Source organism: Limanda limanda, chromosome 14, assembly GCF_963576545.1.
Source record: "Limanda limanda chromosome 14, fLimLim1.1, whole genome shotgun sequence".
Taxonomy (NCBI): Eukaryota; Metazoa; Chordata; class Actinopteri; order Pleuronectiformes; family Pleuronectidae; genus Limanda; species Limanda limanda.
In genome coordinates, this window is record NC_083649.1 from 14,192,456 (window position 1) to 14,210,745 (window position 18,290).

The window sequence follows — 18,290 nt, forward strand, 5'->3', positions numbered from 1 at the left end:
TGGATATTTAATGGGAAACCATGTGTCAGAGCTACACCCCCAATACATGAACATGCACTGCCTGACAACCGCTCGAAGCCAATGTTTCCATCGCTCGCTAACTTTTAGCATCTCTGCCTCAGTGGCATATGTCTCTCAGGCTAAAGACTCCGGTCATCCCGTCTGATGCTAATTTCCATTTCATGGGGTCTTCAAGCTAAAAGTTAAAAAAAAATAAAAGAAAGGGTAGTGTTGCTGAGTGCTGGGTCATAGATGTTCAGGAGCCTCCTTTCCAAAACTAGAAACTGACGACAAAACATAGAAGCACAAAAATGTCTGAAAGAGTAACAGTGTTACTATTACTCGATCATCTTTGAGCTGGTTCCTCTGATCAGATGGGTCGTGGAAAGATGACAAGGCTGTTTGATTTAGTTTTTTTAGTTTATACGGTGCATCTTTTTTTAAGTGTAAGCTAATTCATGTTTTGGTTTTTTTTATTGAAAGAAAAATGTTTTTTTTTAATATTTTTGGTTGAAGTGGTTTTTAGCTCCCTGCTGTATATTGTGTCTGCTAAAAATGTGGTTGATTGTGAAAATTGCTGTTCTGGATTCTGGATTTCCGTATTCCTTCAAATTTGTATATTAGCCACCTTTAATCAGTTTGCTTTAATTTTATTTTTTGTTCATTTTTCATTGCATAATCCTTATTAGAAATCTTTTTAAAGAAATGTATTTTTGTTTTGGCACAAGGCATGTATATAATGTGTGAGAACTAAAGTTTCGTAATACACATTAGCATGTTTTTGTTTGGTTCTTTATCATCCTTCATTTATCGGAGCTGACGTCATCTATAGGTGAGAACAACAATGTGAGTGCATTTGTAACTTTGGAGAACGGGGGGGCTCTCACAGGTGCTGTACATCTCAAAGGATGGTGTCTAGGAAATATGATTAACAACAACAACAACAAAAAGAAAATCTGTGAAATGTGGAAATAAATGGTGTCCTGTGCAGTGGCCTTTTGTGCACAGAAATAGAAGAAAACGTTCATCTGTCTTTAAAAAATACTTAAAATGCAAATTGGACACCGTTAAATATTAAAATAAGGATGAGGTTGTGCACAAACAAAGATAAACAACCTAACAAGACGTATCCGAGGAAGCCGTTTCTTTTGCCTTGTCCAAGTTCCGGGTCTTTCATCACTTTGCAGGAACTCGGCAGATTTACTCTCCCGTGCCACGAGTGATAAACACTTTGGCCTCTGAAATTAAAGACTTAAATGCGAGGCGCTAATCTTAAGGGAGCAAATTATTACCAAGGGCGATAAAAAAAGTGGGTCCAGCTGTCTCCAATTCAGTGGCCAATTTACAACATTATGCAAATGAGGTCAGCGAGTAAGGTCTTGTTCCGTGTGTTTGAACCCGAGTGGCGCCGGAGCAAATCAAGAGTCCGGAGTCACTTCCGTCTTCTCAGCTTTTGCTTATTGACACTGATGCAGGATTTACCTTGCATATGAAAATGTGCACTTCAGTCAATTTACCATCCACAGCCATGACGTCCACCTCGCCACAAAACTCAAAGTTTTCTAGACTGGCTCTGGTCTGAAACATTTTTCATCACGTGTGTATAAATCCATTTATCACAAGGATGCAAGGTCTTCTTTTTCTTTCATGTCTTAAATTCACATTTTTCCCCCCGTTGGAGTTTGGAGAGCAGCCGAATGAATTTGATGATTGTGACGCCAGAGGAACAGGAAGTTTTATATTGAATGAACACTCACAAATGATCAGGTCTGCAGTGATGAAATGAAACTGGTGCCATTCACTGACATTATGCACTCAGACTCATTTTTTTGTCGTGAAATGTGTTTGTTTTTTATGTTTCTTTCTGAAATCCCTTTGTAAATATGTGTTTTCACGTGACAGTGATGAGACCAAACCTGAATGTTTTTATTTTCACCTGCCTGGCACACACCAACCTGCAGTAAATTTAACTTTGATAGAACCTCCTGTAGTTCTGTCACATCTTGGGGTCAGTTATTCATGTTTCTTCACTGTCGTGTGTTCAAACTAAGCATTAAACATGTCGCCTCATTGATTTCCTGTGTGCATCCGCTCGGACATCGCGGGCCTCTAATTCCTTCCAGGCGGCGAGACAGTGGCCGCACTCACGCTGGCATTTTTATTGGGCACAAGTTCGCTCTTTAGACTCGTCTCCGGTTAATTTCCTGCTTCCAAATGAAGCCACTTGCTGGGGCTGGATGTGGGAGTGACACAGCTGAGGTTTCTGCAGATTGAGTCGTGCACACTGGCAGTAATTTGTGCATGAAATTGGAAACTATTTTGTGAATTATTTTTATGTTGAAGGCACAAACGGACCTGATCAAAGACCAAATGTCTGCTGAGTTGTTCTTCTTTCAATGCTCACATTCCTCTACACAGACTTTAACACACATAACACATCTTGTTTGTTATGGGCTTGATTCATAGGATGTGCTGTATTAATAGATATCACCTTACAGCAGCAGGAGCCATGTGCATGCTCCAGGCAACAGACAACAATAATGAAAATGCATTTTATTATAGTTCAAGCTGCTGTCAATATTGACTAAGTGCACTGATATCCTCACCTTGATTTACTTTTATCTCCAGAACACTGAGATGGGAATGTGCAGCCCTGTTTATTTGTGCCTTGCGACTGCTCCTCCGGTTTGCTCCGTTCTTCTCCTCCCGCCTGTCGGCCGTTTTTAGAGACACTGGATGAGCTGGTGTGATAATTGAGCGTTGTCCAAATCCACTCTGCTGATGCGGCGATGTGTATTCATCCTGCAGGAGCACATCTGCTCCCAGAATATCAGAGTCAGTCAGGGACACACATTCGTGCGATCGGCCCCCGAGTTTGCTCTTGTTCCCACTTTAAGGAAATTAGAGGCTCACATCAAGTCCACTCAGAACCCAGAGTGAAGAGGGATGCATGTGGACCATTGTTTCAATTTAACTGTATTCATTTTACATTTTATTGTAACTCATGCTGTTAATGGTTGTGTTCAGTGCTGATATCATGACATGGCTCATTCCTGTCCTGTCTCTGACCTGTCGTATGTCTCTCCTGTACAGTTTGGCTTTAGCACACTGCAATATTGACACTAGAATCAATCAGCCCCGATCTCCATATTGTCACGGTGATGACATGATTATCTGTTTGGGTTTTTTTCCCCTTTTTTTGCATCTCAGGAATATTTTTCATTCAGAGATTTTGATTATTTGAGTTGCAGGGGCCTGTGGGCAGTTGTCCCTCTGCTCGTCCCTGTGATGCCGACACCACCGCGTATCTGTTGAGTTTGAGATCATCACGATGTTAATAAAGTTGATTCAGTGATTCTTCAGTAACTCTGTCATTGTGATATTTAAGACTCAAGAAGCTGTATTTTTTTTTTATATGACCACCGACTTGAAATACTGCGATTTAGAAATATGCTGCAACTGATCACGAGTTTCGATAACGATCGGAGATGTGTTTGGACACGATGTCAGCTGATTTTAACTTATGGTTTGTAAGCAGTTCAATGCTGTTGTCCTCTTGTTTCTTTTTTTTCTTGTAGCCACACACATCTTTATGTACATGGGTTTTTAGATGGAAGGAGTTGTAATGCACTATCACTCACTGAATATAAAATATCCACAGTAAAAGTTCAGGATTAGAGCTATAGACACGTTAGTTCAGCTTCTGATGTACCTTTGGTGAAATAAGAGGGTTTTCATATCAAGCTGCACTAAGAGGGCTTGACTCGATATATAGCACCGTGACGGAGGTGTTTTTTCTCCCATTATCTGTGGGATTTATTATGGTTAATTTAGAGGTTCGTTCTCATGTATAAAATGAAACTTGTTGAATAAATAGTTGCCAAAACATCTCTGCAAGCCTGCTTCTATTTTTTTCTAAATCACTCTGTTTCTTGTTCTACCTCAGTGTTTCTGAGCCGATGCACCATAAGCACTTCAGCTTTTGTCTGAATTCACAAAGATCCACGCACACACACGGAGAACACACTGATAAAAACAGAGGCGAACAGAGACATGTTCGTGAATTTTAACTAACAATAATAATTCATGTTGTGTATTAACTCTGCAGTCCGTGGTGGTGGTGCTGTAAGGATGCCATCCAATTTGTCCAGTCTTTCAGCCTCTGTTTTTTCTGTATTAGTTGGTGGTTCACGCAAGGCTGACACAGCAGCTCTACCTGTGATACACAATATAAGAGGTTAAAAGTCTCAGTCAATCAAGATTGAGTGACAAGAGAAAAAGCGTAACGAGGGAAAACGCAGTAAAGTGGATGTTGCCGCGGGCACCTGCAGACGGCGGAGCTTGAAAAACACTTTACTCAACACTAAACTTGGAGGAGATGATTTTTGGAAGTTTGTGTCCAAGGTCACGTCATGAATGAACCCTCACTTAGTATTTGAGATCGAGCTTGACTTTTTCACAGTTTAAGACTTTGAAATCCCAAAAACTGAGAGACTTGAGAATGCATTGCAACACAGTACAATACTAATATCAACTGTATTTGTATTCATCTGTAAAATGCGTCCTTGTGGTCAGATTTAGTGGCTCTAGATATAGTAAAGTAATACGATGCGATAGCTCTATAATTCTGAAATGCCCAAAACAGAGAGACTCAAGCATGCATGTGTTATTACAGAGTAATAGCATCTACGGTTTGTGTTCACTATTCACAAGCTGATAGCTCTTCTGGTCAGATTTAAGGTATCGACTCTGGATGTGACCATGCCGGTAGTGCTGAAGTGAAAATCCTTTAAATCTCGACTGTGCCACTTCCATCATTTCTGCTCAACCCGCATCAGAATGATGCATGAATGTAAAAAAATAAATAAAGATGGAGCACATGAAGAGGGCTATGAGAATGTGAAAAGGGAGAGACTGAGAGGAGGTGTGGATGCGGCTGAGCCTGATCGACAGGAGAGAGAGGTATTCACCCTTTTCAGTGAGTCAGAAGATGATGACTGAGGGGGGAATTAGGTAATGGCAATAAGACGTCATGTTCGACGGAAGAAAGCAGCTGCAATCAGCCCGCCTGTCAGGACTAAACACAGCCTGGAGACGCTGGAGTTCCTGCAGCTGGGGCGTGATTCTTCTGATGAAAAGTGAGGGGTCAGGGAAAAAACTCAATTACCACCGCATCAATCAGAGCCGTCGTGTGAACTGGGACGGGGGGGGGGGGGGGGGTGGGTCAAGGAAGATCACACAGAAACTGTTAATAATGCCATTTCTTTTTTCATTGCTTCCTTATACTGTCAAGCACACGTTGCAGACATCAGTCCCTAAAGTGTTTGTTTTCCCTCGAAGGGGGAAAACTTTCACGAATTCACGGAAAGTTTTTCCGTCTGTATTGTTTCGTTAGATGTTGAAGAAGAGTCACAGGACAGAGGGAAGAGACGGTGCGATGACAGGCAGTGGTGGATATGAAGCTATGCAAAGATTAAACAGCATATAGTCCAATGAGCTGCCACACAAACCCACCACTGTGTTTCTGTAGGTTTACACTCACCTAGTCCATATCTTCACAGTTACAGGGCTACATACGTTCCAAATATAAAACACATTCATGTCTATAGAAAAGCAACAATGAAAAACTTCAAACCCATTACTGAGAAAAATACCAAAAGCCTCGCAGCCACAGTTGAGACTTTCTCCAGATTCATGCTTTCGAAGCTTTTTTCATCTTTCTCTTGCTCTCAGTTATTTTACTTTCTGTCATAAATATTTGATTCAGTAGGTTTCTCACACAAAAGAGGACGAGGAGGCGTCCCTGAAAACAAATGGTGGTTTCGGCTCAACATTGAGTAACCCTGAATTGAACTTTGTACGAAATGATTTGCGTTAAGCCCCAGACCAGAAAAGGCTCAGAGAGAATAAAATATCTTGGCTTGTACTGTCTGGTTTTGTGCTGCCTGTTTAAAATGAGCTGCAATGAACCTTCACCTCCCATTCACGTCCGATTTGTGTGAGCGAGGTGGTGAACGAAATATTATCTTACTGTGGCAAAGCAAAAAAACCTGGATTCACATGGAATTCAACCATGGTGAAGTTTGACCTGCGATATTCACCTGGATTCAAGTGTGAGTGACTTGTGCAAGTGAACACAAATGCAGTCAAACTCCAACAAGTGGCACAACACAAAAATGGGTTTCTTATTTGGTCTGAACACACCATAGATCTGAAATCAGTCTGCAGGACATAATCTTCTGGTTTTTGTATAATCTAATTGCACAAATGTTCACTGTTCAGTCGGAAAAGTCACTTTTAGAAAGAAAGAAGAGAACAGTTTGGGATTTAGAATGAAGGATACAGATGAATGTGCTGTGAAAAGAGAGAGAAGTGATACGGTGCATCTCTTTATTTTTGAAGGCACGTGCACAAAGGTCTGTTTGAGATGAATGGTGACCTTCCACCTGCAGACTAACACACACTCTCGTGCACACACACACACACACACACACACACACACCTCTCGCTAAGTGTCACTTTCTGAATGTGCCACGGTGCCGAGCCTCACACCTGCCCGGTGCTGTCAGTCTGCCAGCTGTGAGAGCCGGGGCTGTCTCCAAGGTATCGGTCGCTCCATATGCAAATCCATTCCTCTCCTTTATGATGCGGATTCACTTGCCCATATCTCCGGTCGCCTCCTTTCACTTCTCCAGTCGGAGCCACTCCTCTCCATCTCGCCATCAATCCTAATCTTTCCCTCAGCCACTTTTCTCCTTTGTACACGGCAGCTCCTCAACTCATCCTGATTTTCCTCTTCATCCTCCCCTCTCTTCCTCCTCCTCCTCTGCAGTGTGCTGTGTGGCCAGGTCTCCATTTACCTTGCAGGGTGATTCACTTTGGAGGAATCGACCGAAGACGACAGCAGAGGTGTTAGTAGCCTTTGATGTCCTGTAATTGTGCTGACCATGTGTAGCCAACAACCACACATACACACACACACACACACACACACACACACACACACACACACACACGCACACACCTGTTTCCTGTGCTTCAAGATGCCATCAGAGAGAATTTGTGCAGAGAAAGGCTTTGATGTCTACAAGCTTTACTTTGAGGGAATGTTCCCCTCGTGAGCCCATGAAGACGCTGAGTTCATCAAGCAGCACGTCTTTGACTTTTCCAAAGTTCAGGCCAAAGGTGATCAGGCGGGTGAGCCCCGGTTAAGATCTTCTACAGTCACAGTCGCCAAATGTCAGGACGACATGCTGCCACATTTCATCTGTGGAGAAAACAAAGTAGAGCAACCGTAGTTTAAAGTTAAGAGTGTCTCATCTGTGTCACGCTTCATTGTGGCCAGTGTTGGGAAGGATACTTTCAAAACGTATTCCGTTACAGAATACAGAATACATGCCCAAAAATGTAATCTGTAACGTATTCCATTACATTAACTAATCTGAGTAACGTATTCTGAATACTTGGAATACTTCCGGTTTGTATTGCATTTTTTAAGTGCATGATTGCGGCGTTGTTATAGTCAGTGGAGCAGCAGCAGTTTAAACTCTCTCTCCGCCGATGCGGCGGGGCAGCTGGATGTCCGGCTCCCATCCACTCCCACCTCTGTGCCGGCCCCACCGGACGCTGAAGGACCCCCCCCCCCCCCCCTGAGCCAAGGCTGCCTTGCAGTGCAGCGATCGTTTCGGCGTCGAGTCTATTTTTTTTGCGCTTGACGCGAGCGTATCGCTCCAGGAAACACACTGAAAAATTATTTTAAACGATATTGATGACATTTTATATGATATAAATGAATGAAAAAGCATGCATCCAATAGTTTGTATTCACCTTCTGTTGTCCTGGAGTTTTAATTTTACCAATTTGACCGATCACATTATTAAATGCCCCCTTCTGCCCATCCACTACAGACACACAAGCAGTCATAAAGATAAAAAGAGAGGGGGGGGGGGGGGGGGGGGGCGGAGAATACGTAATTTACCCTCGACACCCGACATTGAACGGAACAAACAGCGGAGAAGTTCTTGAAGATAGATGACATTAAATTGGGACGCTGTTGCAGTTAATGTTGGAGCAACAAGTGACTTTATGCTTTTATACTACTGGGTCAACGGGTGATATTATCAGCGCTGCCCGGCGCTTCAGCGTCCGGTGTGAACCCGGCGTGCCTCGCTGGTCTCCTGCAGAGCCATGACAGCGGAGCTCTGGAAGCGCAGGTCGGTCTTCTGTCACCAGGCGCTGGAAGGGCAGCTTGCGGATCAGCAGCTCCGTAGATTTCTGGTAGCGACGGAACTCTCTCAGAGCCTCGGTCCCGGGCCTGTAGCGGTGAGGCTTCTTCACGCCGCCGGGGTCCGGGCTCTCTTACGGCAGCCCTGCTCTCCAGCTGCTTCCTGGGGGCTTTGCCGCCGGTTGATTTACGAGAGAGTGAATAAACTCGAGAAGTACCGTCATGTAATCCACTGATTTCAACAATGTAACTGTATTCTGAATACCATCTATTTATTTTGTAACTGTAACGGAATACAGTTACTCATAATTTGTATTCTAAATACGTAACGCCGTTACATGTATTCCGTTACTCCCCAACACTGATTGTGGCTCAATTGTTGAGTTTTGGTACATTTATGAAACAGAGTCCGAACACAATAAGACATTGAGCCAGATCTGACAACACAACAACATGAAGCCTGAACACAACATTCAGAAGAAGTCAGAGCTACATCCTCAAAAGAAACCAATGAAATAACTGGAGGGGCAAGTTCACATCAACTCATTCAATAATAATGAGGATGGTATCACCCCCTTGTGGCTAGCTACAGTATTGATCATGAACGGCCTCCTCCATGTTACTGAATGGAACATGGACCAAATAAAAAAAATCAAAGTATATATGTTAGGTGCTTGCAAGGATGGTTTCTGTCATTTTAGATGGTCCTGATCACACTGATGATTGTTCAAGTGCTCATGTTTCTGTTGAGTTTGGTTCTAATTCGTTATTTAATGCTGTAAATTTGGGACGAACCGTTATGATTGACAGCTGAGACCGACTCACCATTGGTCGAGTGTGTGCATCAGCGGGATCACTTCTGCAAAAGGGTCAAGAGGGCAACACACAACCGGGACCTTTAAGTGTAGTTCTTGGACAATGGCGAAATGTCGTCCATCTTAATAATTTGTAATGACTGTAATCTGCACATTCAACAATATTTGGGAGTCCACTTGAGTTTTAGGGTGCGACCCCATGGCCATCCGAATATAAGAAGGACTTTGAGTTTGTGACATAAGCCGTTAATGTCAGTGGATGAGTAGATTCCTTCAGTAGTGAGCACTCTGATGCCCTTTGAGCAGATCTCACCTGCCTCATTCCAGACTCCTCAGTGGAGATAAGAGACTAATGAGCCACTCGTTCTCTGTGTGACTTAGTGAGTGGGAAGCATTTGTGTTTATTGTGAACCTATCATTGGGTGAATATATGTTTGAACTACAGTGTACATGCATATTGGTCAATTTAGTTTAGTTTAATCATTTCATTTTAATCAACCATGCGCCCATGCTTTTCTTCGAAAGGCACTTTTAATGCCATCATACCCACCTATGGTCTTTTAATAAAGAATATTTGAATTAAATTCTGCAACTAAAACCTAAAACCATCGTCATTATTTAACTTTTCTCCACTGTATCATCTGATCATGTCTGTAATGATGATCTGCAGAACTTTTGGTGCACTCCCACCGTGTTAAAGTGACAAAATGTGGCAGAAGTTATCCAACTGCTCATTTCATGTGGGACAACATATCCATTAGAGCTGACAGTCTGGACATGAAACTAATAACAGCTGTGCTGTTTCACATCGAAAGTAATAACAGCACAGAGCCAAAACATCACAGTGTGTCTGTCCAAACGCCCATGAAGCTCACTTTATGTTACACCCGTGTAGCAGGAGTATATCATGGCAGAATGTGAGCTTTATGGAGGATTGCAAGGCATTAGTCGGCCTTTGGCTGGATGCTGCAGTGATGTTGCTAATTTATATCTGCTGCACAACTAATGGAGGATATAAAAGGCTTCAGCTCTGTCCATTTCAGACTTTGTGTTTTAGGGCACAGCTCCAAATGATGAGAAAGCACTGTGTTAAACGAGAGTTTTGTGGCAGTTAGAGTGTGGGGGTGCTCTGCGGTCTGCGTGGCGGTGCCTCGTTAAAGAGCTGCAGAGTTATCATAGTAATTAGAACAGATTACATTCTCTGTGCATTCTGTGTCTCCATTTCATGCACACATACACTGTGCAGACAAACACACACACACTACTCACTATCAGATCTGACAGCTTGTGTTATGTTATTGCTGCAAGTCTGAGCCAAAAAGCATTGTGTCTCTTCCACTGGCAGCAGCAATGATTCTGTTTCACAGTGTTTTCCTCGCCTCTGCTTGAGATGGACAAACATAAGACATTCTCTCTGAACATTTTAGAAGAAATGCTGCTGTCATATCTATTAGAGGCAAGGTCACATCACGTATTTCTTAGCGATGCCTGCGTTCACATCTCGAAGCTCCATTGTGCAAAGAGTTTAAAAGTTTAAAATTAACTTTATTGCTTTTATCAGTTCAAAGTCTATGATAACTGCTTTTATTTCCATCATTATATCCACTAAGGAGGGTCTGTTTTCACCCTGTCCATTTGTTTGTTGTTTAGTTTAGTTTATGAGCAGCATCACCACACAACTTGTTAGAAGGATGTGTGGTTAGGGGGAGAATCCTTTCAATTTTGAATTTAATGGGACTTTTAGGCCTTGGCAGAGGTATGTGATAGACTCAGTTAGTTTGAGGCCTAGTTTGGTTTTATAGATTTAATTTAATACATCCTCCCACACATTTAGTTTTATTGTGTGTTAAGTAGTTACAGTGAATAACCTTAATTTATGACTTTGTCAAGTTGTGTGATTATTTGCGTTGTTGTTAAATCATTTGTATATCACTTCACACTGTAATCAGATTTTTCTTCAGAGTCTGGACACGGACTGTTTTTAGATGAAATAGGAGAAAAGATAATGTTGTGCACAGATTCAACCTATATACTCTCTATATACAACCTTAAGAACCATGGGAATACAGATCCAAGACCTCATTTAATATTACTTCTTAGGTCTGCTCTACTTTAAAAACTTCTCAAAAATATGAAGACGTTGTGACCGTCGCATATCTTTTTTTAGTGAGTATACAACTCCCAAAACTCATTACAATAAAACAATCATGTCACCTTGCATATGGAGACCCAGCGAGCAGACGCCACCCAGCTGCAAGACTGAAAGAGAGGTTGAAAGAGTTGCAATCTCTCTCACAGGTTTGTGGCAAAAGGGTCACAATGAACCAGATGTTTCTCACCGAGCTCTGACTCCACATGCATCTCAACACACACACGCAAACCCTCAGGTTTCGCCTCAGGTAATGATCTATGTCGAGAGAAAAGTACGAGTATACACCAAGGTACCACACAGGGGTCAGGGTCACCTTTCAACAGATGTTATGGCAGAGGCTGCTGCCGGGGCGTCGGGACATGGGTCAGTATTAAGCAGATGTTGCAGACCGGGAGGGATTTGCATGTCACATCCTCTTTGAGCTGACTAAATGCTGCTGTCGCTGTCAGGAGACCCCCTACTGGCATGTGAGACGGCAGGAGTGCGGCTTTATTGCGGCCGCCGGGGTGAAGCTAAGAAATCATCGCTAATGTGGCACCATGAAACCTTAAATAAATCTCCTGACTCGCTGCTGTCATGTCGTTCAGCCACTGTCAGCCTGTCTGTTGTTAATCAAGTGCACTGAAAAAAGAAAATTGTTTTTCAAACTAAAACATTGCAAAAACACACAATGGAATTGTTGTAGCGATTGTTTTGATATAAATTGTAACCCGCAAGTTGAGCAAACTTAATTTGTGTGCTACTATGTTAAAGACTTTTTTTTAAGGTGGTCCAAAGTTGGTCAAAGTACAGATGGAAGATACACTAATGTAAGTCAAGATAAGATAAAGTTGAACATTATTAATGTTTAAGGACATTCTTGTGCCAGATTGTTCCTCAAAGTTCAGAATATATTTTTTTTTACATAAAAATAGACTAAATTAGTAATAATAAATGTTGTAGTGGAAATGACTGGTGAAAAGTAAGTATTCCACAAGAGAACAAAAGCAATATTGCAGCTGTTATTAATATAATACTGTATATGAGCAGAATGAATGTGAATATAAGTGTGAATATTGCCTATAATACTGAGCAGCAATATTGTACAACAGCAGTTGATATTGCACGTGCTGTTGGTTATAGAAACATTAATTTCAGTCTGTTCGTAGTTACAAAGATTGATGGCCACTGATAGTAAAGACCTCCTTTGACACTCGTGTCATGTGAGCTTCATGCTTTAAAGTTGCACTGAGATATTGATCACCCTGACATACAAAATTGATTAATCTGTTTTTAATAATTGGAAAAAAATAAGGATTAAAATGTTCACTCTGCAAATATGATTTTCCAAATGTCTGCTTATTTAACAGGGACTAAAATGCATTTCCACATGAAATATTGAAATCCAGAATCAGTGCAATCTTCATGAAGTTTGTGGCAATGACAGCAAATCAAAGTGACGCCAGTCAAGCAGCAGAGAAATAGTACACTGAGCAATATATTTCCCCAATCCAATGGAGAGCTTATTAGATCCATTATTGTTATTTATTTGAAATTGTAAACCTCCTTAGTGTGGATGATGAAAACTAACATACTTACAACTTATCACAAACCTTCTGTATAAGAATTAATGAATTCCAAAAGAGGATTATCTCTGCAGTAAGGAGGTCAAAGAAACAACAGTCATCACCGAGTGTGTTCTCACTAAAAGAACGACCGCAAAGCGATGACCTATCCGACTGCATGTGGCTGCGCAAATGTGCATTTTTGAAGAAGCATGTTTCCACTTTAAATTATAGTGGGAGTGATAAGCACATCCCTCCCAAACATTATAATTTGGCTCTCGTGTGAAAGCAGATCTGCTGAAGAGCTGAGATTTTCATATTAGAAAACCTGCAACTATCACAACATTTTAACTTGTAAATCATCACTTATGACCCGACAGTACGAGCTATTCCACTGAAGGATTATGTGCTTTGCATTCCTGCAGATATGTGCAAATAAATAATAGAATAGTGGTTCAGATGTGCAGGTGTCAATTTGTCCTTAACAACAGGGAGTGCGTGAATAGATAATATGCTTCTTCCTCCTGAGACTTAAAGTGTCTCATTCGTAACAATAAGCTGATTTCTTTATATGTAAATACAACATTAAAGTATGGCCCAGATAGTGTTAGCAATCATATTTACACATTCAGATGGGAGCATTCAGGTTGTCTCAGTGTGATGAAGTCCATCAGCCACAATAGCTCTAGATTGGGTCTCCTCCATCCTGAGGGAAATATCCAGCTCTTTAGTTAATAAATGCTCCAATATGCTCAGCAGGCGAGAGGTGGGCAGGTGGCGTGCAGTGGGGTTACACTGTACTAGCAGCTGCTGACACAGATGAGAGGGGTGACACTGAATCAAATGAGCCAAACTGTTGAGTGATACCTCTCAGTGGGTTCAGCTGTCAGACTATGAGCCATCTATTAATATACAAATATTGGTTATTTAATCCTTAATACTCACAATCAGGCGATACAAACCAGTTGCCATCAAGATGGACCTTTCACATGCAGACAGTACTTGGGAAATAGATTTATGGCATGAAGGTGAGGTTTCAGATGAAATTCATATGAACACGACTCCACATCAAACTGAAGGTGAGCAGAAAGAACCTTCAGCAAATTAATTTCAAAGCATTTTCCTCTCTTTTCTTCTCAAACCCTGTAAATACATCAATCTGCACAGCGAAGTTCAAACACTTGACTTGGTGAGGTCTGTTTGCTCCTGTTGAAGATGTTATGCTGTTAAAGCAGATTGGAGGAGATGTGACTCAAACATGAATTCAAAATACAAAAAAAGATATAAACCAATGGCCTAATGATCGTTAAAGCACAACCATATGTAGGGAATGCATCATATAAAATCATTTATAAGAACATTTGACCTATTATTAGTAATGTCTCCGGTTGTTGAGTCATTTTAATGTAAAGTCTTTGCTTCAGGCTGAAATTGTTCAGAATTCCATTTCCCTCCTTGCACCCAGTTTGCAGGTCAATGCTTCGGTCTGTGGCAATGAATGCAAATTAAGTGTTTCTTCATTTTTATTTTTTTTTCTGTTCTTCCTCAGTATCATGAAAAACATGTTCTTTAATTAAGGATTTCTTAATATTTTTGTCCATTATAAGAAACATTTTTTCACTTTAAAAAAGGAGTCCTTTCTTCGTCAACATATTCTTCTTCCTGTATAGTAGGATTCTTCACACACACACACACACACACACACACACACACACACACACACACACACACACACACACACACACACACACACACACACACACACACACACACACTCAAACACACACACACACAGTTGCTGTGATATGATTTAGCTCAGTAGTGTGCTGTTTATTAAAAAGTGGGCAGACTGCTGAGCTTGACATCTCGCCACTGTTTCTGAATAATAAATATTAACACTGTGCTATCTCCTCGATGAAAAATACTGCAATAGAGCGGTGGTAGAGTTCTGTGTGTGTGCATGTGTGTTTGTGTGTTTGTGTGTGTCCATGTGTGTGTGTGTGTGTGCGTGCCTGTTTGCATGTAACATTTAGAGTATGTAGTATACGTGTGACGACTTGCAAAAAAATGCAACTGAGTTATGACCTTATTCGGATTAACCGGAAGGCTTTGTTGTATAGCACGAGCTTTATTAATTTATGAAACTATCATGCTGTCACTCCCCCTCCCTGCGTTGATTAATATATCTGCGACATAGAAGACAAGTGAATTCCCTCGGGAGAGATATGCACGATGAATCCTCTCTATCATTTATCTACTGCGTACTGTATATTTGTATAGCATGATAAATCCATTTCCATTATACTTGTGCACCAAACTCTGCTTTGCACACAGGACATAACATGCAGGTTCACCAGCACACGTTTATTAAATTAACACTTTCTTTAACAAGGATGTTTGCAAGAGACATGTTCCCAAAATCGACAGATATCATTTTATGAAGGTAACTTTTTGAAATGGTCCTTCCAGTCAAACCAATGACTTGGCAGAAGTATTTCTTTGGATCATGGCCCTTCTACAGTTGGAAATGATGATGATTGAGCAATTTACAGAAAGTGTTTTTATGTTTTATTATTTTTAACAAAAAAGGAAATAGATGGAACCGTAATTACTGTCTTTCTTTAATGTGACTGCATGCTTCACATCAGACAGAGTTGAAGCATAGTTTATTATACATCTATAATGAGTTAGAATAACAAATCCCCTCTTAGTCGTTCAAAGGGCAAGTGGTTAGTTTCTCCTCCTTTCAGCTTATAAAGATGCTGGATGTTTCCTCTCAGCGCTGATTTTTACTTCACAGCACTAAGACCTGCCAGATAGCACTTTATAATAACCCTGTTTGAGAACTTAATAGACGCTTCTGCAAAATATAGAGAGCGAAAGCAAGATTGGCTCAGTGAAAGGAAGATAAAGAGATAGAGACGAATGAGCAAGGTGAAGGACTGAGAAATTTTCTTTCCCTGGTGGTGTGTCAAAGTCACTTTTCACTAATGTCCCTCTTAACCCTGAATGTGTCACTGCGAGTGCACACGCACACACACACACACACACACACACACACACACACACACACACACATTTATATGCACAGGACGATCCATTCATTTTCTTGTGCCATCTGGTCGCAGCTTTTAAAGCCAGTTTGGAGGGACAGTGATCACAGACAGAAAGAGACAGAGATGAGAGAGAAAGGTGAGAACAGGGACGAGTGCACTAACTCAGACACAAAGAAGATAATGACCTGGTCACCTTGTCATTAACATCAGTACAAATCATTAAAGGAACAGTTTCACATATAGGGGAAGACACTTAAGTCCTGTGAGAAGATGTTAAGAAAAATCAAACGTTTTTCTGAGAGATGGTTTCTGTCACTTAGGGAAGTTGAAAATTTAGTTTTTCTAATAACTTTGCTATTTGACGCTATAAAAATGGGATGAACCATCATGACTGACATCTGAGACTGACCTACAATTAGTCAAGCGCAGGTATCGCCGGGAACTTGATGGCAACGCTCGTAACTGGTACATTTTGGCTCATTTTCTGGATAGTGGGAGGATTTGAAGAGAAAAGCGTGTCGGGCACAGCTGTTAATTTTTTTAGTGGAGCTTAAATGGTCGGACTAATATCCATGTCAGCCTCACTCCAGATCAGACAAAGGATGAAATGGTTTGTTTCGAATGGATGTAAAAGAATTATCGATTACCATGCCCGGTATCATTCAGGGAACACATCCAAATGAGCAGCTTTATCATGAGGCCATTCAGGACATGTCCAATTTCCCCTCACAAGTCATTGATAAGCGCTCCCCTTGCCTGTCACTCAGGACTTAGACTGAGCCCAATTTAGTCTCCCTAGGAATCTATCACACGGCGATGTTATCTGCAAGTAACCCAATCTCCGCTTGGCCCCTTCCATCCGTCTTCCCTTCCATGTCTCTCTGTCCATCCTCTCCACCTTTCTCTTTCTCTGCGTCTATCCATTCCCCTCATTATTCCACTTGTGCCTATCACTGTTTTCCATCCTCTGTCTCTCGTCCCCTGCCGTCTTTCCGGAGGACCTCACAAACTAATCAAGCCGACTTTGCATATAGATCATATTCCCCGTTGACAAGGGACGGTGAAGAAAAATGTCCGCATGGCTTACATATGAAGCCTTTCACTAATTTGATGGATGAGTCGCATTTAGCTTCAGCAAACTTTTGAGACGTTTCACTGATATGACTTGATTAATGGCCGAGCCGAGACGACCACTGCATAAGGGAACCTATTGAGGAGGGAAATTCTCCCTTAGAAGATCTCAGATAAAACACTTAATGGCTAGTTCTGTCAATCAGCCCTAGTCACAGCATACTGAGTGGATTTATGTGTGATCTTCAGGACAATGACACAGCACGATATATCTCATGGTGGAAATTAAGGGATTTTTAGGGATGAGAATCGAGATGTCATCAGCAGAAAGAGGAACAAAATGGGAAGTATCATAAATGGTAATTGTCTGATGGCCCGAGGCTCATATTTCTTTGGCAACGGATGCAAGAGATAATAGAGGAGATAGTGTATAAGACAACTCTTAGGGGGGAAGCCTAAATGAGCCGAGAGACTCTGAACCTGCACACGCTTGTATCACCTGTCAGCATTAAACTGTGGACAGGATATTAAATTTCTCAATTATGAAAATGAGGTTTTATTCAAGCCTGGATGTTACGGAGCAAAGACCTTAATTAATCCGTCTCTAATGGTCAAATGTCTTCTTGGCTTCAAGGGAGTGAATACCCCTAGGGGTTGGTGACCTGGGAGCGCATCTCATAATACGAAGCAGATGTTAAACATAATCAGAGTTGCATCTTAATTTTAATGAATCCTGCAGGGTCGTGATGAGTGCCATTAAACACCATGCAGCGGCAGCGGCAGAATGGGTCACAACCGATGGCTGAGGCTGCTTCGGATTTTGTGGAAGAATGGAGCACATGAAAGACACAAGCACAGTGAGTGGTCTCAAAGCACCGTACTTTACATTTATCCATTCATACAGTGCATCTATCTCTATCATACATACAAACCGTCAGGTGTAGTTTGGGGTTCAGTATCTCCTGGATAGTGGACCACCCGCTCTTCCTCCTGAGCCACAGATCAGCTGGCTAAAACTACCATCTTATTGGGCTCGTTCTGTAGATCTCCTAACATGTATTGATCTTAACCAGAGGTTTCTGGCGGTGCACATCATGTGTCTGCAAGTCTGCACTGTCTGAATCCCATCTCTTGAAAAAATAATAACACAGCTGAATGCTATTTTCTATTTCTGGCTCAGCGAAGAGACGATTCCTGAGCAAAGAGCAGAGGAGCAGAGTGTCCTGAGTCAAGGCTGCTGATGGAGGCGCAGGAGGAAAACTCTGCGTCGAGCTCATCATTAAAGTTACTCTTTTGCTTAGCTCGGCACATTTAGTGTCTCATTAGGGATGTGGTCTGACTTCGGGTTTTGGTGTGTGGCTGCAGTTGTGATCCAGTTGTGTGGAAAAGACAATGTGTCCAGGCCATTACTGGAAATTACAATTTAAA